The sequence below is a fragment of the Cuculus canorus genome, chromosome 25 (assembly GCF_017976375.1).
Source record: "Cuculus canorus isolate bCucCan1 chromosome 25, bCucCan1.pri, whole genome shotgun sequence".
Lineage (NCBI taxonomy): Eukaryota > Metazoa > Chordata > Aves > Cuculiformes > Cuculidae > Cuculus > Cuculus canorus.
The window spans coordinates 407,112-430,402 of record NC_071425.1 but is presented as its reverse complement, the minus strand read 5'-3'; the positions used below and the strand labels follow the sequence as shown (position 1 = coordinate 430,402).

The window sequence follows — 23,291 nt, the reverse complement described above, 5'->3', positions numbered from 1 at the left end:
CAGGGAGCACAGCGTGACCCTTGAGTCTTTGGACTTACCTGGGCAAGCTAATGATGCTCAGCCAGGCTTTTGGCAGCCAGTTTTTTTGCATGAGGTATAGCTGAGCCAGGTAAGGCAAATCTCCTCCTGTGCTCCTTTGGGTGACGGCCAGAGGTCGCAGAAGTGGGGAAGTGCTGCTGGGCAAGCTGGGGCCGTGAGACACCAGCATCCTTGCCCTGCTTCGTGGGGAAAGGCAGCTGGTAATGGTAGAGGCTGCCCAGTAAACCTGGCTGTGCGCTCAGCTGGTTTGTAGGCTGCAAATCTGGAAGTTGAGCCCTTCTTCTCTGGACCTCCTCCCAGAGTCAGTGTTTGGCTCAGTCTGACTGAAGTGGACACCCATTTCCCCAAGAAAACCACCTCCTATTCCACGGGACACAGGTAAGATGTTCCTGACTCAAAGCCCATCCTGTGTGTGGTGACAGTCCCTGCTTTGGTTTGAACAGGGGAGAGCTCGCAGGGTCTGTGGGGCTGGAGCTTACCCAGCCATGATCTTTGTGTGTCCGTGCCTGCGGCTGCCTCTGGGTGCGTGGGGTCCCTTGTCCCGGCCCCTGGTGCTCTGGCACTCGTAGGGCTCTCCCTGGCTGCCAACACTGCTGTCGGGGCTGGAAGATCTCCAGGCTTTGCCAGGGAGCAGGTGCAGAGCCAGCCTCATGGTTTTGATGAACAGGCAGATGAAAGGTGAGGGCAGAGACCTGGGTGAATTCCAGCAGATGGGAAGTCCAGCCCTGTATACCTTTGGTCGTGGTCTGGTACCCCTGAGACTGCCTCTGGCTGCTCCAGAGCTGCCACCCACCGGTGTTGTCCCTCCACGTGGTAGCAGCAACTCTTCTGATGCCCTTCACAGCCAAAACACCTTTCTAACACGGAGGTCATGGGCCTGTGCTGGTGAGTTGTTCTCCTGGCTCTAGCAATACCAATGGCTGCCCTTCCCTCTGCTGGACCCTGTCTTTGACCTTGGGCAGTTGTCACTGCAGCAGCGGCTCTTGCACAGTTCTCTTTCCAGCTTCTCTCCGCAAACAGTGCCAGCAACGCCTTTACTAAGCAAAAGTGAAGACTGATGTCATCCCAAGTGCCTGTGAGCCAGAGAACCGAGCAAAGGCCTACAGTGCCTCTATCTTAATCCAACTGTGTTTGTTCCTGCTTTCAAGCCCTTATTACCCGCCTAATTCTGTGCTAGGGTATTGCTCAGACATCTAAGGAGATGCAAGCTGGCGATTTCAATGCGCTCCTAAACATCTCCAGCAAAACACCCGCTGGTTCCGAGCCCTTGGCTCCTGGCTCCTTAACCTGTTTCTACTAAGTAAGGAGATTTCCAGGGCGAGTCTGCCTTGGCCCTGCAGGAGGCATCTTTTCTTCTGCCAAGGCTTAGGTTGGATCTTCTCTGGTGCTGTCACTCAGGGAGCAGGAATGCAGGCGAGGCTGCCCTGTGGTTTGAAGGGCTCCACCCCAGAGACAGAGGTAGGCGCCCAGGTACCAACACTGGAGACTTGGGACGCATCCAGGGTTGCTGATGACAGGCACTGATCTGTTCCTTAACCCTTTGCCTTCCTTCTTGCTGGCTGTAACAACATCCAGGTGGTGCTGGCGTCTGGGATTTGCCTTTTACTGGAGGGTGGGTAGTGTGGGAGGAGTTGTGGATGGCGCATCTTTAATGGAAAGCCAGCGATGACAGGGATCTAGCCCTCCATCCTCTGCCTCCCGGGTGCAGGGGATGCTTCCCAGGTGGAGGCACATGTCTAGGGGGAGAGTTCCCTGTGCTACTTTTGCTCTGGAAGGCTGGAAATCCGCAGGGTGCTGAAGCATTAATCTGTTTTTTTTTTTTTCTTTAACACCTGGGGTTTGGGTTTTGCTTTGGTTGCTCTGCTGAGGTCTCCTTGGAAGGCTGGGAGTCGAAACAAAGATGGTTAACCCAGGAGTGCGGTGTTTTAATAGCATTAATTGTCCATAAAGCAGACAAAACCAAAGTGCATCTTCTTCCCTGACGGGAGTCCTAGCCTGGGAGTTTGGGGAAGTCTGACCATGTCAATGTTTGCCAAACTCAGTTGCCCAATTTTCAGTTGCCGCTTGTGATGGCAACATCTCGCTGGCCCCAGGTCCTCCCACCACCCCAGGGGCCTGCAGGGAATGAATCCCACTTCAATGCCACCGTCTGAAGTGCGTTGTGACCTTGTGCGTTGCTGCTGTCCCCGAGCCTCAGCTCTCCATCTCTCCGACAGGGATGGCCTTTGCCTGTCCTCCTTGGATGCAAAGTTCTGCCCAGTGTCCTGCCAGTACAAGTCCTCGGCTGGGGCCCAGAGACTCTACTGGGATCCATGTCCTACTGGGTTTGCTTTTCCTGTCATGTAGTTTTGTGTGCTTTAAATATGTGGAAAGATAAGCCTTGCAGGCCTGTCCTTTCCATGAAGCAGGGCAGGTGTCCTGCTAGGTTCCACCCGGGCAGATCCTGAGTATTTGAAGGTTTTGGCCTGGTCTCCCTCATTAGGCTCCTTATGGATTTGTTCAATGTAGCCTCACTGCAACATTTAACCCCATGTAGAACAGCTAAAGAGTTGTGATTGGTCTTTGAAGCTGCATCACGTGCTCTGAAGTGATGAATCCTGTCTAGACCGCGGCAGTCAGCCCTTCCACAGCACATTGTTTGAGGCAAGGGTACAGATCTTTTTGGCTCCTTCCTTCTTCCCTGTTCCAGGTTCAGAACCTGCATCCCTAAAGGGGGTTGTTCTTGTTGATGGTCCCTTCTGTCCTGAAGAGGTAACGCATCAGTTTGTCTCTGTGTGGGCTGGGAAGCTGTTTCTGCTTGTGTTTGAGGAGCTTTTTGCAGCCTGTAGCAGCAAAGTGACACAGAAAGGGGAAATAATGATGTTTAGGAATTTATCACCACAGGTTTGGGGCTTGTTTCTGTTGGGGAGATGCTGCAGTGCCCGGTACAGCATCCTAAAATGCCCTTTGCAGGGTTTCCTCTGCTCCTCAAGGTAAACACTGCTCAAAGCAAGGTGCCTGGACCCTGCTTACCAAAGCCAGCACACAATGCATTGGTATCCCCGGCTCATGCCTGGAAGCTGAGTGGCCTACAGAGAGTCCTGGCCTTGGCCAGCGTGAAGAGCTGGGAATGGGCTCCTTGCTTCAGTTTGCAATCTAATACCCAGAACTCCGTGCTCACCTTGCTGACCTTCCCTGATCTCCGTTGCCGAGGGTCAATGTCTACGAGTCAAAGACCTCTGGAGACAAAGGGGAATTTATCTTTTGTGAAACGCAGCGGTATGAGATCTATTGGATTTGTCCAAGCGTACGCTGCCAGGGCACCGGGGCCCCAGTGCAAGGAAAAACTATTTCCTTGGGGTGGTGGAGTCTCAGTTCAGATATGTTAGTGGTTCTCCTACCTCACTGTCCTTTTGGACAAGCACTTGCCTTCCGAGTGGTGTCCTGGGGAAGTTTCCCACATGCTGAACTGCTTTGCTGGAAATGGAAAAGTCCTCTAGAGCTGAGATGCCCCTTTTTTCAAATGCAGCTTTAATGAGCTTGTGGATGAGGCTTCCTTCATCTCAGTTGGGTCAGCAAACTTTATCAGCCTGTTCATCTGCAAGGGCGTGTATTGCAATGGAAAAGAAAGTCAATCCCACCACCAGCACAACAGACCAACTTCAGGCCATTAAAAAGCCCTCAGGGCAGGTGGTTGGAGGAATTTACCTTCTTTCATCTTGGCTTTCCAGTGCTGCCTCTGCCACCAGCGCCACCACGGCCCGTGAGCCCCTCCTGATTTTAAAGAGGGACAAAAGCTACTGAGCGTGGGTGGGAACAGTTAACTGGGAGTGAAGCGGTGAAGCCCATTTCCAGGTTTTCAGTCTATAGGCACTTAACTGCCCAAGGAAACGCCAGTGCCAGTCTGCAGCTGGATGAGGCTGGCTCTGTTTGGATGGGGATTTGGAGCAGAGTTGCTGCTGTCTTCATTTCCACGGGCACGCCTGGGCGACCCTGGCTCGGGGCCGCGCCGGCCAGTTGTGGTGGGTATGGTGTAATACCCGTAACTTATGGCATGACCTGCTCTGTGGGCTCAGCCACAAACCCTCGTCCTGAGGTGATGTCATGGAGGACATGGCAATGTCGTCTCACGCCGCAACATGCTTCTGCTGACACAGCTTGACGTCACGCAGGCACCGCGATCTGTTGGGCACAGTGTGGATGAAGACTCTGCCCTTTGCTGGAAGCGTTATGTCAGCCAGAGGCCCTGCCAATGCTACCGGGGCAGCAAAGCCTGCATTCGCACCAGCAGCACCTTTCAGCTTGCTGAGTGCTGACACACCAATTTCAGAGCTGCCCAAGGAGTTGTGCTGCTGCAGTTTGGGTTTCTGTTTTACCCTTGTGCCCCAGAAGCTCTATCACGGAGTGGTTTGAGTTAGAAGGGACCTTGAGGCCCACTCGGTTCCAACCCCCCTGCCATGGGCAGGGACACCTCCCACTGGATCTGGTTGCCCAAAGCCTCATCCAACTGGTGAGCAAAGATGGAGAAAGGGCAGCTGAGTTTTCTCAAAGGGAGCTCTTTGCATCCCTTGTGGTTCTGCAGGCAGGAGTTTTGCTCACGCTGAGTGACTCCTTGTGCAGCGAGGCTAACCTGCTGCCTCCTGGTATCCCTGCCTGGTGGTGGTCAAACCGTGGACAACACTTTGGCTGATCTTTTTGGGACCAGTAGCTGCTGTCTCTCTTGCTGCTGCATGGAGCACCAGGCTTACAAGTCCGAGGCTTGTCCTGGAGGATCCTTGTTCTTTACTAAAGGTTGTGCTGAATGGAGCAGAACTGGAAGCGAGGAAATCTCCAGGGGTCACTGACTCATGTCAAAAGTCATTGATTCTGTGATTCTGTGAAAAGATTCCCCAGGGAGCCCTGAATGCCTGTGTCCACAGGACTCAGTGACTCTTCATGGCAAGAGTCTCTTAGTTTCCAGCCAGGCTTTCTGTTCAGTCCCCTTGGCTTGGTACTGCGTCCTTGTCAACAGAAGCTGGATGGATGACTCCTCTTTCCCTGCTAGGATCCACTTCTGGGAGCATCCTGGTGACTGCATCTCACCCTGTGCTTTGTAGGGTGTCTTTGTCCGGCTCAGATAATCACAAAGAGTTCTTTCTCCACTCTGTGCTCTTTCATTTAGTTCTATTTCTTTACCTGGAGTACAAGCAGGCTTTTCATCCCAGAGGAGGTCTGCTCTGGACCACCTACAAACTCGGCGTACGCAGGAGAGACCACATCTCATCCCCGTTCTGTCAGCGAGGGCACCATAATGTCTCCTTGGGCGTTGTCTCCTCCAACTCCCTTGTGCTGTGTGGAGACAAACATCAGCCACGGCCTCACAAAGGCCCCTGGGTTGCCAGGAGGAGAAACGAGGACATCAGTGGTTCTGTTCTTCCAGTAGGCATTACTGGCTCTTGGGTTTTTGGTTTTTTTTTGCTACACTGAAGAGGGTTCAGCTGCTTCTTCACTTACTTTGCTGTGGCTGGCAGGACCACCCCATGTACCAGGACTTTCTGCAGAGACCTTGAGTCCCCTGGGCTGGGAGCTGCTCTCTGCCTTGCTGTGGTCCTGTGCCCACTGTAGCGGGAACCACCACGCCCAGATGCTCGGCCACCCCCTGTCCTCTGGTGCTTTCAGGACCCCAGTGACTGCATTCACTCGTGGCCCCTCATTTTTGCATATCTTTCGGGAGAGGGGTGTTTGACCTCGAGTTGGAGGAACTTGTTCCTCCATGTGTGGGCTGTGTGGATGTACCAGCCTGCTTGGAGCTAGCTTGGGGCTCATTGTGTGGTGTAGACTTGTCTTGCATCTAATTAGAGGTTCATTTCTCCCCTCCTTGCCTGTCACTCATTGCTCTTCCCCTTCTGCCTTCACAAACTGCTCAGCGCAGGCAGCTTAGTGAGAACAGGCTCTGTTCTCTGCTGGTTTTCTTGGTCATTTTAAGTCTTGTGGTGTTAAGCCTTACCTGGGCTAAATCTGACCAGGGTTTGCAGAGAGCCAAGCGAAGCTTAGCAGCTGACAGCTCTCAGGAGGCGGCTGTGATGTTAGAAACCCCACACCAAAGCAACAAAAGAGCCGAATGAGTGGACAGCCCTTTCTTCAAGGTGTTGGAGAAACTCGGATGCAGATGGCCTTGCACCACCTGGTAGCAGAGCTTCTATTGAGCCTCTGTTGTCCCCACGTTCCCTGGCAGCTGAGCGTAAGGTCACTCCTTTCCTGCTGCCACGGCCAGATGATCCCTCGTACGTGAGGAGGGAACACAAGTGGGCTGTGGAGCAGGTCCTGGGTGGGGTGTGGTATTACCATCTCAGAATGCTTTGCAGAGGAACCCCTGTCTTGCAGGGAACTCAGATCTGGCTGCGACTGCCTCAGACCTGAGAATGTGTGCTTTGTAAACCAGGAGATGCGCTTTCTCCTCGGGTGGTGACATGACCTGGCATTAATTAAAAATTATTTTATGTCTGTGATTATTATTACCTGTCTAATGTTACAGGCAATTATCCACCAATGATTATGTTGAATGATTCCAGAAAAGGTTTATTTAACATAAACATTTAGAAAGCTGAACCTAAGGATAAGACGGAGCCCAAGGGCTCAGGGTTGCTGGGTTTTACTCCCAGCTTTGCTGCCACTCTTCTATGCAGCCATGGCACTTGACAGATGTGGCTTCTGCAAATATCTTGGCTTTAGGGGGTGGCAGTCTTGCTCTCCACCATCAAATAAGCCAAAATTACACTGGTGAGAGCGAAAGAAGCTTAGGCGATGCTCTGCTCCCCTGATAACGCGTGTGAAGGGGCCCAAAGGGTCTGTTCTGGAGTGCTCATTTCTTTTTAATAACTCAACATTGTAAAATGCGACTCAAAGTCACTTATTTCAAAGTCACCTCTGTTGTTTCTCTTCCTTTTCCAACTCCCAGCTTTGAGAATGGGCAAAAGCTGATGCTGGAAGCCTGAGGAAGGTTTTGCACGGGAACCGCTTTGTGTGTTTGAAGCTGGGCAGAGAGCTTGTCTGACAGAAAAAAAACCCCATCAAGGATGAAACAGTCACCAGAAAATTGATAGACATGCCTGGAAATGCCTTTAACCCTTATTTACTGTAGGGCTTGTGGTTTGAAAAGCCTGGAGTCTCATTTCAACTCTTTGGTCCCCACTAAAATTACAGAGGTGGGGAGAAACCACCCGTCGATCCGTATGGCTCTGACAAACAAGCCCAGAGGAAAGGGGTTCGTTCCTGGGCTTGCCGTGCAAATTAAAAGCAGGTTTAGAGCTACAGTTTATGCTCACTCCTGCCCTGCTTGCGGTGGGCGAAGGGAAGGAATGCTGTGCCGTGTCTCCAGAGCCCGTGCTGCCATGCCAGCCTCTGCTTACACGGCACTGCCCTGCTGGGACTCGGGGTGTGGAGCCCTAATTATTTTATCACAGGGACTGATTACAATTTCACTGGCACTGGAGGGAGCAGGGATAACTCACTGGAGATGATGGTGTTGCAGCCCATGGAGACTGAAGCCAGACTCGCTGTTAAAAGCTCTTGTGAGTTCTGGCCTCTCGAGGTGTAACCACGGTGCGGAGCAGGGGAAGGAGCCCCACGTGTCTGCATTCGTGCAGGAAAGGAAACTGCAGAATAAGAGGTGTCTTGCACAAGATTGCACAATGTGGAGGAGCTGGAAACAACATGCAGGTCTCTGGCTCTCCAGCCTTCCTCGGGGCAGTTTGCTCATGTGTCGTGGAGGGAGCCTGGTCTCACTTGACACCAAAACCCACAGGAGCAGGAAAAAGCGAGTGATCTGTCAGCATTAAGCACCACCACAGGGTTGACCATTGTATAGGAGCTGTGTGGATTTGAAGGAAGACCTTGTGGCTGAATATATCCCCGTCTCTAAGTGCCTGAGATCATCGATGTAGCAGGTAGTGGGGAACAAATCCATCAGCTCGTCATGAGGAGTTGACCATATGCAACACTCTGGGCTTTGCTGCCGTGGTGCTTTTGGGCAGCAAAGCAGAGCAAACCTGCGAACTCCAAATCATGAGGATACACAGGGTGGGCTGCACGTGTGCAGGAGTGTGTGCAGCCTCTTTCTTGTTAGTGAAAGATGGGAGAGATTCAGGACAAGTGACAGCACCACAACTTCAGCCTCTACGTGTGACACTGTTCTGGGGTCCTTGTTGCACCCAGCCCATGTGCAACCCAAGCATCCCCTCCCTGAGCACCTCAGACCCTTCTGGTGTCATGGGGAATCCAGAAATAGGTGCGAAGTAGCTGTTTCCTCTCCTTTCTGGGGCTGGGGAGAGGAAGGCAGCTTGGAGCAGCGCAGCTCCCTCGTGGTGGCCTCCCGGGGTGGGGCAGGGTTTAACAATGTGCCAGAATGTGGCTGTCCTTGGACATGTTTAATTTCCCATTTCTCAGCGCAGGGAATGCTTCAATCGCCCTTTAGCGGTTGGGCACAGAAGGGGAAAGATCATTAACATACAAAGGGCTCCTCTTTCAACACCAGTGTTGCAAATTTTTATGATTTTCGCTCTGTCTCATCACATTTGTTCTGTGCTGGATTTGGGTTTGGTTTTTTTTTTTAAATGTTCTAGTTCTTGGAATTGGGTGAAGGCATCAAAATTGCAGCTTTTGTTAAAGACTGACTCTTGACAGCTGCGGAGGCAATCGCGGCTTCCAAAGATGCTTCGAGTGGGGATCCAGCACAAACACTGCCTCCTCAGCTCGTTCCTGGTTCTTGCCATACTCAAGCCAATCTCTTTGTGCAGGGAGGGGGAGTGGGGAAAGTCGCTGCCTTTGACTGCTCAGGACTGGAAGGCCTGGATGGTGCCTGAGCTGCTGCACAGCACGGGTGGAAAGGGAAGAGGCTACAGCTGTCACTTTTTCGCTTGACTACTTTCCCTCTTTTTGTCTTGCCCATCCCAAGGGTCCTCTTTGGGGCCCCTCTTGCGAACATTGATATAGGTTGGATGGGTTTGAGGAACCGCAGCCTTTCCCTCTCGGCTCATGCGGGACGGATGCTTTGCTGGGTGTAAGGAAACTCCTTGGGCTGTCTTGGATTCTCAAGTGGAATTTGTTTATTGCAATGACAGACTTTGGGAGTTTGAATCCCATTCTATATTGGCATTAGGACAACTGGGTTGAAGGTTTTGATATGGACCCATTCCACGATGCGACCCACTTAGGATCAGGTGTTTTGTGGGTATTGCCACAGCTATTCAGGTTAAACATCTTCATTGGTCCTTAAGGTGATCTTGACAATGGGCCCAGGGGGAAATAGGTCAGGTACTTTGAGATCTGTGTCACTGTGTTGGCTTAAAACATTCCTAAACACAATCTACCAGGAGATGCCAGCGTGCTGACCCATCACCTGCCGCTACTCCCAGCTTCTCCTTCGGTTGTGTTGTGCTCTTCATCAGCAAAACAACACGGGATTTCATTGAGGCAAAAAGCAGACAAATGATGCTTCTTCCCCCCTAACATCCATCTGCAGCCCCAAGAGCCTGACTCACAGTTTCAGGAATCTGGTTTAATCATTTATGCAGCTTCTGAAGGGACAGGCAGGAGACGGCATGAAAGAGAACGCCTTTGAACAGCACCGCCTTTAACGCCCCATCCTGGGGTCCCCCAGCAGCTGCTCCAGGGCCATAGTGATAAACGATACCAAAGTTCATTCGGATTCCCTGTGGTTTTATGTCTTGCTGCGATGTTGGGATCCTGGCAGCATTCAGTGGTGTTGCTGAATGTCTTCTTGGTTTTGGCATTGTGGGAATCATGACATTGTGTGAGAATCTCCTCCTTTCCCCCTTGCCCCCAAGTAAATGTTCGTCTTTGGGGTGAAGAGGAGAGAGAACCGATCTAATGGTCTTTTCTTTGATGTGTCCATGCACCCCAAACTGGCTTTGGTTGCCTATTGAAAATGACTGGTTTTGACAAAAAAATGTCATTTATTTGTTTAAAATATAGATACAAAATGAAACTTCCCAATTTTTTTTAAATAGAAGATAAATATTTGATTACCGGTGCCTGAGGTCTCTGCTGTCCCCGTTCCCATTTCCCATCTTTGCTGCCGGGTTAATGATAAAATTTAAATAGAAAAAACAGCTAAAAGCCGAGTGATTGGAATTCTGCTTTTATGTTGGTTTTTACGCAGAAACTTGAAGCAGAATCATTTTAATTATTTTCTTCCCACCTTTTTTGGTTTTAAACCAAAGATTCCAGCCAGCTCAGCTCCGTGTCCTGGCTGTGGAGCGCAGGTGAGCTGTGGTTCTCTCCTCCCACAGGGACTTGCAGAACTTGTGCTGCCCTGTGTCTCCACACAGGGTCTCCCTCGCCTTGGACAAGGGAACCGCTGGAGAGACATTAATTAATCTCAATTTGGATCCTATGTTCTTGCTTTGGTTCCGCGGCTGCAGTCAGTGGGTGTTCTGCTCTCGGCTCTGGTAGGAAGAGGGTCATCGAGTGTTTAAAGAACTGCAGAACCCAATGGTTCTCCACTGCATGTGGTCGCACCGCTGGGGTTTTCCATAGCGAGAGGTATTAAAGCATCGCACAAAACAGTTTTCACGGTGGTAGTGTCAAAGGTGCATTAGGAGAGAATTGCCAGTGCTAATCGTTAGGATTCACAACCAAGCAGGAGATTCCCAGGACTCACCTCCCTCTTACAAGGCTGCAAGCCCAGCTCTGGAGGGGGAACTCAAGCCTCTCCCACAGTGAAGATCTTAGCTTCCACGTGAAAACTGAGCTCTCAAGAAGATTTGGTCACCTGGAGGACGTAAGCTGGGGCTGACCTCCCTTCGAGCTCCAGTGCTGGGGTAGGAGAGGGAAGCAGGGATGGAAAGGGAGATTGAGGATGGGCTGGGAGCACGGTGTGATGGAGGGGCAGGACCTAAGGAACTCGCCATCCCTTCCCTAGGAGGAACAGAGGAGGCAGAATGAGCCCTTCGAAGGGATCAGCACCATGTGTACCTCTGGGAGCAGGAAACATGTGCTTCTCATTTCTCTTGCTGTGTGCCGGGGGGATCTGCTTCCCATTGACTCCTGACCCTGCAGCAGAGAAGGGGGAGAACAACGGTGCGATGGGCAAGCGAGCAGTGCTGAGGTCTATGCGAAAACCCCATCGGCTTCAACAGCACCCATGGTTCAACCCAGAGAAGAAAAAACCTCTCTGAGCCAGAATAGTAAGAAGAGTAGAAAATCTGTCTCGGTTGGGGTCACTAGCTGGATTGGGAGTCATCACATTCCCGTTTATTGCAGTCTAGATTGGGTCCAGCCACAAAAAGTGGGTAAAATCCTTTCCTTTTCTGAAGGTGGAGAATACTCTGAGGGGTTGCGTATGTGGTGTCTCGGCCATCAGGCATGGTCTTGCAGAGGACTTTGGTGGGAAATTGATTTGTTGTCCGAATAATATTCCTAGATAAAAGAAAAGCAAAGCTCTAAAATCTTTTTGTAAAACAAAAGTGCAGAAAAGAAAATTGTTTGGTTCCATCAAAGTGGACTTTATTCAGTGAATGTGAAATGTTTCATTTAGACGGAACTTTTAATAGTGTCCTATGAAATAGGATAAATAGAGAAATGAGAAAGTGGGTTGAAAGGAAAAAAAACCCTCTTTCTAGCCTACTTTTGGGTCATTTTTCCTAAATAGTCCTTGCATCCTTTCAGTCTCCCATGAAAATCCCTTGGGTGATGGAGACCTTCTGCATTTCTGTTCAGAACCATCCACAGCAGAGCAGTCTCTGCTTGCACCATCTCCCGGTTTAACCACCTGCCTCTCCTTGTTATGTCAAATAATCCCCTCTTTGAGCGCCTCAGCTCTTCGAAATGCTGGCCTGGCTTGTAACACATCCTCTGTTTTTCATGTTGGAAAACCTCATTGTTCTTGGCTTGTCCTGCACAACCAAGTCTCTGTGGTCCTTTGTACCTGTCCTGGTCTGAGCTACCTTCTCTGGTGGCAACACCGAGCTCTTCCCAGACACACACAGTCAGCAGATCCATTTTTATCCCCATCGGTCCCACTAACAATGATATGGGGGAGGATTTCTCTCCAGGTCTTTTCCCAAGTAGCTCATTGGAAAATCCTCTTCGACCTGGGCCTCCTGGTTCCCCACCACTCGTAGTCTCACTTTTGGCACTTCCAAGCTATGGAGATTCCTGGGCTGATCCCCTTCTCGGATCCATACAGCAATTATTGCCTTGCTCTCTGTACTCCAGAGGAGCTGGTCTGGGTTTGCTTTGCCTAGAGCTGGTGACTTTGATAAAAGCTTCTTGGTAAGTCTGGCACCATTGTCCCCTGTTGCATTTTATCCCGATTTCCATTCCCTATGCTGTTTTGGGTTATTTTTTCAGAGTAGGATGGTGTTTGTCTCCATCAATTGGCTTCCTTCCTTCTGAAACAAGAGCTGCAAACCATATATTGCTTCCATTTCCATGTGATTGGTAGGACCTTCTTGTCCTTCCCAAACTGCCAGTTTGCACTGCCATAGTCAGAACCTGTCACAAGAAGAGTTAGAGCAAAAAACCACCCCCAAAGCGGTGAAGGCAGCAATTAGATTAGGAGCTTTGCTAAATCCTGCGCAAACATTAGAACCTCAGTGGTTTGCAGCGCTTTGCTTGCTGCACAGAAACAAGAATAGGAGGATGCTGTGAACTGGTAATGTGAGGATGCTGCTTGGAGGTTCTCCATTGATTCCAGGTGTGTTCTGGCCCCTTGCAACTTGTGCATTGAGTTATTTCAGGCAAGAAACCCCTCTAATTGCTTTGGCAAAGACTGCATGCTCCTTCCTCTCTTATTTTTTCTCTCCCTCCATGAGTCTCTGTTTCCTCAATTGTCCCCCAGCAGGGACTCTTCCAACAGCAGAGCTGGGTGGCTGCATGACACTGGTGTCAGGTGGACCATGAGGTGCTTTTCGCCAGGTTCCTGCCTGGTGACAGGTGACTCAATGCCTCAAGGCTTGTAAGGAAGCCAGCGAGCCAACATCTGATGAAAGAGCCCAGTGGAGAGAGGTGCAAGGGGAGAGAGAAGAGGAGAAACCTCGCGGGATGCGATGGAAGTGAGTCATCTGACAGGTACTGCCACCAGGCCAGCCTGTAATTACAGCTCACCTTGCCTGGTGCCTCCACTGGAGCTTATGCCAATCATTCCCTGTGGCATTTTCACACTCCTTATCTGTCAGCCTAGAAATTACTTTTTTAGATCAACTTTGAAGGCTTAATTCTGGCCAGGAGACGTGGGGGGCAGACAGTCTGCTTTGCCACAGAGTGCCTCGCAAGGGGAGAAGGGATCATTCCTTTGTGTGGACCAGATTTTCAAGAGATGGGAGCTGGTTTTTCAAGGTGGGATCAGGTTTTCCAAAGTGCTTGGGTCCTGGCAACTCCCATCATGGTTTTAAAACTCCACCTGATGAATTGTAGCTGCTCTTTAAAACCTCAGTGGGAGACAAAGTCCCTAAACGTTTTGATACCCCATGGTCAAATCCACGCGATGGCTCTGCAAGCTGGCGTGAGTCCCCTGACCCGCCAGTCGGTTACGTTGGGCTGCTCCATCTCTCAGCAACCTGGCTTCTGCAGGCGGCTTTGGGATACCTTTGCATATGGACCAAGTGCACTGTTATTAACAAAGCTGATTAGTGAGATTAAGTTATGCTTAATTAAGAAAACAGTTGATGGATTGGATTGGCAGTGGTACCCGGGGGTACAGCTTTGGTAACATCTGTGAGATTCGTGCTGAGCTGGAGTGAATTAGGGATTGAATTCAGAATCTTATGCACTCGGTGATGTTCTGGAATCAAGACTAACTCAATGCTTCCCGTTCCTTCGAAATCCTTTTGACTTCTATTAATGAAATGGGAATTTCCTGGTTTCCTACACTTGACTACAGAAAGGGTTTTGATGAAGCGTGCCAGCAGGTCTGCATCCCTGTCCCACTCCCCAGCTGAGATGTTGGGTTGCACAAACAGCTCATCTGGGACCAGCTGAGGGTTCTGGGGCAGAGCTGGACCAGGCGCCCTTTCCCCAAGCCAGCCAAAGCCTCCCTTCCCGGTCCCTTTCTCCTGAGAGGGAGTATGTTTGGAATCCAGGTGCAGGTGTGTGTGATGCACCTGCACACCCCACCTCGCTCACGGGCAGCCACTGCTCCTGCAAACACGCCAGGCTGCCCTCCTCGGCACACACACGCTCACCCACGCCGAGTGCCCTCTGCCAATGGCCTTGCGTGAGCACCCCGTGACTCTGTGCCCAGGAATGCTGCCGTGGACTGATCACCCACTGGGGATTGCATCAGGCCCATAAACTCGTTCTGCACAGGATGGAGCGGCTTGGTGACACCTGCTTGTGTGCAATGTGGCACTTCTCCGGGGATGCCTGGTCACCAGGGGCGCAGGAAAGAGGGAGGGTTCATTCCTCATCCTGGCATTGAGCAGCACGAGGTGATGTCCTGCCAGCCTGCACACGGGTTTGGGAACTTTTCCACTTCTCCTGGAAGAGATTGGAAGAGCGTTTCCCCAGTCTCCAAGATATCTCAAATTTTTCCAATTCTCCAGCTAGGAGGATGCAATGGGTTGGCTGAGCCCACGCACCTTAGGCTTTTTTGTCCCTACAATTCCAAGCCCTTCCTTTTCCTCCTTAAAAAGCTAATAGACCCTTTGCTGTTTCTGCTCAATGTCATGGGGCTGTGTTCTCACCCGGTGCATCCTGATGGCCTTTCATCTCTAAGTGGTGCTTGCCCTGGGCTGGAGGTGTCTCCCAGGGCCATCAATGTGCAGTCAGTGGAGTTTATGGTGCTCCCAACCTTGTGTGTAGGCAGCATTGCCTGGAGATCCCTGTGATATCAGGCCTGGGTTCGCTTTCCCCCTTTCACACATCTCCCCGTCTCCACCAGGCTCTTTGCCTTTGTAGTCAACTGCAAGAGATCAGCATTTCTGGGGTTTCAGCTCTCCCGAAGCGAGGCGCCTGCATCAGTCAGGGTGCATTAGCAGCGCCCGTGTCTCTCTATGGGCTGTAGACAGAGCCCCAGGTGCTCCTCTCTCAGATGCAGACGTCCTTCCTCTGAACATCTAAAGCTGGGTGAAATGAACACCACCCTTTACGTTTCTCACATACATTAAAGGGTAAGTGGCTGATAAGGAACCTGCTAGATTTGAGCCTAAATGTCTTAATGTCCAATTTATATGAGCCTGTCCTTGTAGCCACATTGTCCTTCAGCTTGATGTTGCTTTTCCACCCCTGGGTTCTTGGCTGTGCTTCTCTTGAGACAGAACAAGACCATTCCCTTTTATCTCGCTGTGAAACCCAAGGTTTCTCAGCATTTTCTCTATAAGAATGACTCTCCATTCCCTTCCTTGCCCTCGTGTTTCTCCTCCACCCCTCGTTTCTTGATCAAGGGTGATTAAAAGAAGAAACTGTATTCCAAATGGGATCCCTCAAAGCCATCCGGAAGGAATACCTCTCGATTTTTATGGGAAACTTTGAGCCTGGTGATCCTAGGGTTATGTCACCCCATGGACACTGGTGCACCACGCGGATGGCTCATGGCCATCTCAGGGCTGAATAACGCACATGGATTATTTCTGCTGGAGTCCCTTCCTACCTGGCTCAACCTGAAACTCTCGGTTTCTTCTTGACCCAAAACCTGTGCCTCGTGACTTCCCTCCGTGTGGAAAGTCTTGACAAGAGCGTCCCAACCACCTGTGGAAAATCAACAGCATTCCAGCTGCGGGGCTGTCTGGAAGGACTTCTCGATGCAAAAAAAAAAAACATTGCCAAGAAGCCAGAAAGAAAATATTTTTCAAAACTGTCTGAGCTTTGGGAAGAAATCATTCCAGGAGAGAAAATGTTATAGAGTGGAGTGAAAGAGGCATCGCGTTTGGCCAGACTTTGCTGAAACAAAATACCCTGACAGCTCTGGAGTCGCTGGATTTCTGCGCGGGGCTGGGAGAGCGATTTGTTCTGCGCTGTTTATTCAGCTTTGGATTTGGGGAAACGTCAACATCATTTTTTTTGTTTTCTTTCCTTTCTGAAAGAGTTAGAAATTTCAAAATCCTGAAACTCTTCCCAAAATGAAACAGCTGGTTATTGCTCAACTTTCTCTGTTCCTACCTCCTCCCTCCCGATGAGTTGTACGGAGGGTGTGACGTGCTGGGATCGTGCTGATCCCAGGTGCTGGAGAGGGCCACTTCCAGCGGGGCCCGATCCTGCTCTTGGCTGGCAAACCTGTTCCTGCCGAGAAGAACATCCCATTCCCCCGACTCAGCACTTAAGGGTGCAGCTCCCAGCAGCACCGCAGAGCCGGCTGCTACGGCCGCTCCCGACCCCGTGTTATTTGTCGGCATGGACTTCAGGGCAGTCGGCTCACATTTACACCAGTGTCAATAAGAGCCGAATTGAGCTATTAGTGTCTCACACTTTGAGCATTAGGGCTTTCCCTGCGTTCGTAGAAACGGTTGAGGTTATTACCGAAGAGGTGAAAATTAGATAATAGCTGATGTCTCAGGGGTGCCAGCTATCCTGGGCTGAAGTGATTCTGTATTTCCAGCGCATCATAATTCCCTGGTGACTGCGAAGTGGAGCCTGGTGCCTTACTTGCATTTATGGGCTGCTAGCAGATGATTATAGAAAATGCAGTAATTAAATAAATACTTCGGCTGGGTAGGTTTGGCCTGGGAAAGAGTAAAATTAGACTAGGCAGCATGAGCTGTTCCAAACGGTGAAGTCTGATTGACTTCACTTTCTTTTCTTGTAACCAGTCCAGAGGAGGAGGGGTCACCTGGGAAAGTGGTGACAGGGGAGCTGGAGCCAATAGGCTGAAACACCTGGCTGTTCCCATCCCCCAGGGTGCAGGACAAGGAGATCCGCAGGCTCTGGGGTCTGGCAGCAACGGCGAGGGAGATGGTGTGACCAGAGCTGTGCAGGTCAGTGGAAGCCACGGAGACACGGCTCCAGCAGCTCCATCCAGTAGGCAACACTGCCTTTTCTGCCTTGTTGCCTATTCCCTGGGCGACTGCTGAGATTCAAGACTAAAAGTGGTTTTTAGGGCCACCTATTTACGATAGTTTGATGATAGCATCTCTTCAGTGGAAGCTTGGGGAAGCTCCCTGCTCTTCCCCCTTTGCATGCAGTGTTCCTCTCCAGCATAACGATTTCCAGCAGAGCCGAGGCCAGAGGTTGAACTGGCTCCAACCAGGAGGAACCTGCAATTATCCAAGCATCCATGGGATGCCATCAATGCAGGATTCCCTTTGATGAAGCGTCGTATCCAGGTAACCTGCTCCTAATCAAACAAGACACCTTGGTGTGCAGGAAAGGGCACTGCCGGCCATTCCAGGTGCTCCGGGAGTGTGCTGTGGGCAGAGCAAACAGGAAGCCGAGGGACGGACCACTGAGAGCCACTCCACCTTTGCCCAGGGGTGTTGGGCAGGTGACGAGTCACTTAGAGCTGGTCCTTCTCTTGCTCCGGCAGTGACGCATTGTTTTGAACAAGAAATTCCAAGAGCGTTGATAGTCCTTTTGCTCTAGGGACAGCGTCATTACTTGAGGTTTTTGGGGTTAAATCCACAAAGGTGCTGACCTTCCTCGCTCTTGGGAGTCCTACAGGATTTGGGGCCAGGGCTCACCCTATGAGCATTGAGCAGCGGAGGGGCCAAAGGAAGACGGATGGTCACCAGAGCCTTCCTCTTGAACAGCTGGAGAGAGCACCCGTTCCACAACCTGAGTTGTTGCACTTAGGCTCTGAACCACCCTTTTTGGTGGAGGCCACCCCTCTGTCTTCCCGCAGCCCATAGAGGGAGCTGATGGTGCTTTGAATCATCTGGCATGAAATCCAGCCTCAGTGCTTACATAAGAGTGGGATGCTGAAATACCTGTACTGCTTGGGCCTTTTGGAGCCACCCATGAGGCCTTTGGTCTTTCCTTGCCATGTGGCTCTTGCAGCATCTCATGATGCTGGTGCAGAGGTTTAGATAAGGTAACCGAAGGCATTAAGGAGATGCCATTCAGCATCTGTTCAGACTGCCCTCTCTGGGATTCCCTTCTCTTTTTTTGGTTTCCTTCCTCTTCCACACGCAGTCAAGAGATGGACCCTTGCTGAAGGACTGGGTCTAAGAGGGGGAGATATTCTAGACCCCAGGAATGGAAAGATGAGTGGTGTTTGAATATCATCCCTTCTGGAGTGTGATGAGATTCCTTCAGATGCATATAGGTGTTGAAAACACTCAAGTTGAGACATGATGCAGCAGTCTTAGGAGCACTTCCAACAGATTGCCTCTTGGGCCAGAGTGCAGGGAGTTGAGTTGGGGCCATCTTAGCAGCAGAAGCTAAGCTGAAACAGCCCCAGCTGTTTCTGGGGATCCACAGGCTTTGCACCAGACAGAGGGACAAGGGTCCTCCATGGCCTCCTTGGGGAATGCTGCTGTAGACTATTTCACTTGCCAATACTTTGCTGTTCTCAGCGCCTTGCGAGCAGGGAAGGGCAGACATCAAAAGCTCAATGGGAGCATCCAAAAGTTCATCTGAAGCATGCAGACCTTTAGCGTTTGTAACGGGAAGTTGGAGAGATTTCAAGCACTCTCATCCCACCTCCTGGCGCTTCTGTTTCTGGTTAAGGCCAGACATAACCACAAGAACAAGCTTTCTCACGGTGTTTCAGCACATTTCCTGTTGGTCCTGGAAGAAAACTGGAAGAACGTTTGAAATTAAGAGGACATCGAGCCTTTGTAGAACCGCAAAGGCTCTGTTTTGGAAATAGGCACAGGCTCTGAGTCTTGGTAAGGAGTGAGGGAGTTCACTTTCTTGAACCACCGTCCCAGCTAAAAAGTGTGTCCCCCAAAAACAGAAGAGTTGATTCCATTTACAGAGGAACGAGTTGTGGTCCTGCAGTGCTCGAGTGCGATGGGAGCAGTCTCAGGACGCTTCAGGAGTCTTGGATGGAGTAGCCTTGTGCAATGGGTAGTTCTGGAGACTGCACAGAGTCCGAGGTGGGAGTGAGGCTGGAATAGCGCCACTGCAATGGGGATGTCCTCTACCACGCAGTCACGCAGGTCAGCGTTTCCAGGGAGGGTTGGTCAATTGTTTCTACCAGAGGGCATTGGGCTGTGTGAAGCAAAGGGCCACGGGTAGAGCTGGGTGGAAAATTGTGTGTGTATGGTTGTGGGGAGGGGACGACATGGAAACATTGCGCTTTGGGGAAGAGGAAGGCATTTGAAAAGGGTCTCATCAAACTGTTTATGTCAGAGAACATGTGGGGCTCTTTCCAATGAGAGTTGAAGTTTGTCCGTGTCTTCCCGGGATTGTTTTTGTTGTGACAGGCATTTGTAATCAAATTAAATCAAACCACAGAACAAACAGCCAACAGGAAAACCCTTCAGCTCAGATCACCCTTTGGTCTCCAAAGCCCTCAGACAATCCTCTGCCATTGTCCCTGCTGGGGACTGGAGCATGAGAAAGCAGCTTTGGGCTGGGAAAAGGCAAACTGGAACACACTGAGCCTTGTTGCCACCACGAGAGGTGACCTGCGTCCACGTAGACACCCAGCCGCATCCTTTTTATTCCATCAAGTACATGCTGCACCGCTGGATTTAGTTTGGGGCTCATGAAGGAGCCAATAACCATTTTCACTGTGTTTCGTTTGGGAGTTGAATCCTCACAATCTTAACATTTTTTTCTTGTTTCAAGATTATAGAGCATCGCCCCGGAGTTCAGACACCTTGAGAGTGCTGAGCACAGCGAGAGAAGGATCGAAACCACACAGCTGGGCTGGGATTTAACAGCATCTCCCTGCGCAGGGCAGGTATAGTTTACTTTCCCTGTTTTATCTTTGCTAAGCCTTAATCACGGAGCTGCTGCAATTCTTTCCATGAGGTTAAGTCAAAGGAAATCCGCGGGTCAGGTCACCCAACTCTGCCCTCGGTTCTGATCCCATGCCTGCTCTTTGCTAAATCCAGAAAGAATGGGACTCGGCAGCGAGATTTGAGCTGGCGGCTTGGGTGAGGGCACTGGGGGCTTGGTCTCTGTCTTGCCCCTCGAGCGTGATGAGCCAATGTGTGTGTGGGGGAGATGTCCAGGGCTGTGTTGCTTCAGAAAGGGTTTCCACATCTCCACCTTTCTTCCTCGAGGAACTGCGTGTAGAAAAGTCAGAGCCTCATGTTTGGTGTCAGCAGGGAGCTTGGGTCCATTTTGTGTTGAGAAGGTCAAGTCTCCATCGCTGACAGTCTGAGAGGGTTTGGAAAAACGTCTGCCTTGGATGATACAGGGAGAGTTGTCCTTGCTTTGGGGTACACCACGGGCAAGGTGACCCCTTGCATTGCTCCTCTCCAGCTGTCGCTTTGCTTCCTCTACTCCTGACAGCGCTGCTCCACATGGTGAGACAGTGCAAAGGACTCATCCTGCCCGCTATGAATCTCAGGTCCTTGAGCACAACAGCCCACCTGAGCTGCACGCCCTCCCTTTGCCAAGGGCAGCTCTCCAGCCAGACTGGCTGTGGGCCGATGTCCAGCCCGGACACCTCGCAGAAGCAGTGGGACAAGGCAAGGGAACCTGACCAGGACCACCCAGGGTAGCAGCCCTGCTTGGAGGGAATCCCAAACCTCGAGGCTTGTTTGCCACCCGCAGGGCCACGCTGCCTCCCTTGGGCAAGAGGAAGGGACCTTCCTTTCTTCTCACAGCCTTTTTTTTTTTTTTTAATTAGATGAAATTAAATTTCTGTAGCATCTTTTTTCTTATTACAGCGATGATTCTGATGTACCTTAGGCATTACTCTGAGTCCATCGGGGCGAGTTGTATAACACACCGAGTCGACAGGTTGACTATCTGCCCGCTTCTCCTCCCCTCCTCTCCTCCAGCCACCCTAGAGCTACGCTGCACTAAGTGTGCTTCGGTTTCATCAATCCCCAAGCCGCACATCAAAGGCTGCGTTTGCTTGGCTGCGCGCTTCCCTGGCAGCTTCGGGGATTAATCACAGCTGAGCCTGCGTGAAAAGCGTGACCGTGTCACGCTGGTCTCAGACGGGTGTTCTTCTGGTTATCTTACAGCAAAACTAACTCGGCTGTTGGCCTCTGTGGATGCATCATTTCCATTTTCATTTCTCTGGGTTGGCTGCAGGTGCCATACGAGCTCAGTGGAAGGTGCTGTTACATAGAGTTCATGAACATCCTTGGTTTATTTGTGTCGCTGCAGCAGCCGGGAGTCCCAGGTAGAAGCCGATGTCCTGCCCAGGTGCAGTGCAAGCAGCAAGGTGCGATTTCTACTCTCAGAGCTCTGTAGCCTGATAGAAAATGAGGAAAATGAGTGGATACCTCTTAGGGAGCCTAAAGAAACCATGAGACAACGACACTGGTTGCATGATCGGTGTCTGTCTCCACTGCCCCAGAACAGGAGCTGTCAGCGCGCAGCTCTGAGGAGGCTTAAAGCAGCAGTTGGAGAAGAGCAGAGCCTCTGCAGAAGGGGTGGCACCCGGAGAGGACACTTGGGAGCTGCCTGCACACGGGGGACAGCCTGATGCTGCCAAAGATTTATATGGGCTGTGTTTGTACCCTCAGTGAATGAGAATTGGGAGCCAAAACTGTGGCTGGATGGAAGCGAGCATCCTTTCATTAACTGCAGCTGCTGCCAGGGCACGGGCTGGCAATGAGGTGACCCAGGGATTCTGCTCGGGTTTGCTTGGATGGAACTCTGTTCCCACTGTACCAACTGGCCTCTTCTGGAGCCGCCTGTGACAGCAGCGATGCTGTGGGGTGGTAGAAGATGGACTTCACTCAGAGCGTGCAATTTGGTCAGGGGTTTTCCTGGAGATTGTCCCTGCACGTGCGGAAATGCTCAGGGAGATGAGTGTTAGGATCCTGGTTTGGGTGGGTTTATAGCCTGGGTATTTTTAATCTTGGGCATCATCTCTGGCAAAAGCATTAGCTCACAGTTGCAGAACGAAGCCCCAAGAGAGAGCAGGACTCTGGATTGGGAAACAGGCACTGCCCCACGGAGCTTGCAAAAAAGCTGGGAGGAGAAGTAAACACAAGGGAGCAGGGCTGAGATTGCAGCTCCCTCCCCGTGGCCCCATCTGGCAGCCTACACGCTCGGGGCCCCGTGCCCTCCCGGCTGCTTAACGCCCAGCACCGACCCGTGCTGCCTCAGCACCGCGGGACAGAATACTGGGGTCCAGGCTGCAAGGAGGGAAAGGAGATGCCGTGGGCGTGAGGCTGAGCAGATGTGATGATGTCCGCTGGCTCGAGGCAGCTGAAGGACCGTGTGGCGCCGAGCAGGGACGGAGCTGAGTTGGTCATTTCTGACGTGCCTGCCCTGGCAGGGAGATGGAGCTGTCAGCAAAGCCCAGGGGATGTGCAGCACATCCCCAGGACTTGAGGGCCATGAGGGAGAGAGGAGACACCTAGGTCTCTTACGGGAATGTGGCTTTGGACCAGCACAGTCCGAGCTGCCTGCACTGTGCCCTGGATGATGCTGGGGTGCTGCCAGGCGAGGCCGGGAGAGATCCTGCAGGAAGGGGAAGATGATGCCAGATGAGGGGGTACCTACAACCACTGGAAGGCTGTGCGGGACGAGCTTCGTCCCTGCTAATCCCTGGCTCCCAGTTTACATCCTCCACACTTCCTCGCTCCCTTGACAAGATAAAGATCCTGGGCACGCACGAGTGAACACCCTGTGTTGCGTCCTGTGCCACAATCAAAGCAGGCATCAAGTGATGCCTCTCCCCATGTGCACCACAGGGGACAGGGAGATGACGGGAAAAGGGGAGGTGGCTGCCTTCCTGTGGGTGTGTTTTCCAGAGCAAGAGAGAAACCAAGATGGATCAGACACCAGGCAAAGTCGGTGACTCCGTTGCGAGGAATGCAGGCACAGGCTCAGTGTTTGTGGGAGATGCAGCGAGGAGATAGAGGGGCAGGTGCAAAGCGCTTTCGCCAGCACAGCCGTGATACCAACTCCTGAAAGGCAAGAGGAAGGGACATCTCAGCATCTCCATCCAGAATGGAATAACCTGAATGCAGTGCAAAGCTCATTGCCAAAACACACTGATGGTACCGATGGCTGAGCAGAGCTAACGAGGATGTTAGAGAGGTACCGAGGTAGCAAGAACAGTCAATTTTTAAAATAGTAACTTGTAAAAAGATAAAGGGGTTGAAGATAAAATCTTCATGCTTGAGTGCCTAAATAGCAACGCAGAAAAGGAAGGGACAGGCAGGAGCTTATTCTGGGGCCAGATAATCCTCAAACCACTTCCTTTAGGGTTCCCAGAGGAGGATCTGGAGGAATCCCAAGTGTCATCCTGGAGT

General features: G+C 51.4%; 1 protein-coding gene and 1 long non-coding RNA gene across 2 annotated transcripts in view; one reads left to right on the top strand and one right to left on the bottom strand.

Moving 5' to 3' along the window:
* COL1A1 (collagen type I alpha 1 chain) overlaps nucleotides 1–23,291 on the bottom strand; it is a 136,083-nt gene that overhangs the window by 20,836 nt on the left and 91,956 nt on the right. The window lies entirely within an intron of this gene.
* Nucleotides 1–23,291, top strand: part of LOC128854543 (uncharacterized) — a 44,409-nt gene that overhangs the window by 11,286 nt on the left and 9,832 nt on the right. The window contains exon 3 of the long non-coding RNA XR_008453578.1: nucleotides 19,687–19,801. This is a non-coding gene — a long non-coding RNA (uncharacterized LOC128854543). The remainder of the gene's footprint in view (nucleotides 1–19,686; nucleotides 19,802–23,291) is intronic.